The sequence below is a fragment of the Coenobita brevimanus genome, chromosome 116 (assembly GCF_032717465.1).
Source record: "Coenobita brevimanus isolate Jiangsu-jjx chromosome 116, ASM3271746v2, whole genome shotgun sequence".
Taxonomy (NCBI): domain Eukaryota; kingdom Metazoa; phylum Arthropoda; class Malacostraca; order Decapoda; family Coenobitidae; genus Coenobita; species Coenobita brevimanus.
The window spans coordinates 37975643-37976637 of record NC_137069.1 but is presented as its reverse complement, the minus strand read 5'-3'; the positions used below and the strand labels follow the sequence as shown (position 1 = coordinate 37976637).

General features: G+C 43.1%; 1 non-coding gene across 1 annotated transcript; it reads left to right on the top strand.

Annotated features, from left to right (window-relative positions):
- Nucleotides 1-610: 610 nt before the first annotated feature.
- On the top strand, nucleotides 611-729 carry LOC145418840 (5S ribosomal RNA). Its single transcript, XR_013900745.1, has one exon. It is a non-coding gene; the product is annotated as a 5S ribosomal RNA (ribosomal RNA).
- Nucleotides 730-995: the final 266 nt, after the last annotated feature.

Sequence of the window (995 nt, the reverse complement as noted above, 5' to 3'; positions counted from 1 at the left end):
TAAAGTTGTCCAGACTAATCCTCTTCCCTACCTCCTGTCGTTGAGGCTTCATATCTGTAGGACACATGCTGGTGGACTTGGGATTTTCACGCCGCATATCAAGATAGCTGATGTCCTCCTGATTCTTCATCATCTCTTTGGCCTGTGAGTGAGCGATGTCCATGGCCTCTTTGAACATTGCCTCTTTCACTCGGAAGAATTCTGCTTTCTGCGACTTGTTCTTCACAAGCAGGTCATATTCCTTGAGAAGGGATTCTATCTTCCTCAAAGCAGAATCTCGACGCATAGTGGGGATTCGCGCACTCTCCCAAAATATAAGATTGGCATCCAGACACAAGTTCGGGCATTTCGTACGTCCCAGTTTTTGCTCCTTTTGGTTGTAAAGGTACTTTTTGAGTAATTGCAACTTGGTGGGTAGGCCACTTGATGTGATGCTAGCATTCATCTGGCCAATAAGAAAAACTTCAGTTTTCGATCTGGTAGACATCTGGGGAAGAAAACAGAATAATTAATGCCACATTAACTATTTCGGATAGTAATAAACCTCATTTACATTCATAATTATATTCATATGTCTATCACACAGACAGTTATTATCGACGAATTAACAGCCAACGGCCATGCCACGTTGAGTACACCGCTTCCCGTCCGATAAGCGAAGTTAAGCAACGTTGGGTCTGGTTAGTACTTGGATGGGTGACCGCCTGGGAACACCAGATGCTGTTGGCATAACTCCCTACGTGTCAAGTGGGGTTGGTGGAGGATTAGTGCCTCTCCCTGTAAAACAATTAACTCTAAGCCCTTGACCACCCCGCTTGGGATACATGGCGTCTGGCAATGGATGGATGGATGGAAACACAACCTTGACAATAAAGTAGTAACAAGAATGATAATATCAGTGAAAAGGAAAAAAGTTTCAATAGCATAGTAAATTAGTTACACAACTAGTTAGCAGCATAGTTGTCCAACAAACAACACCAACTGTTAATAACAAG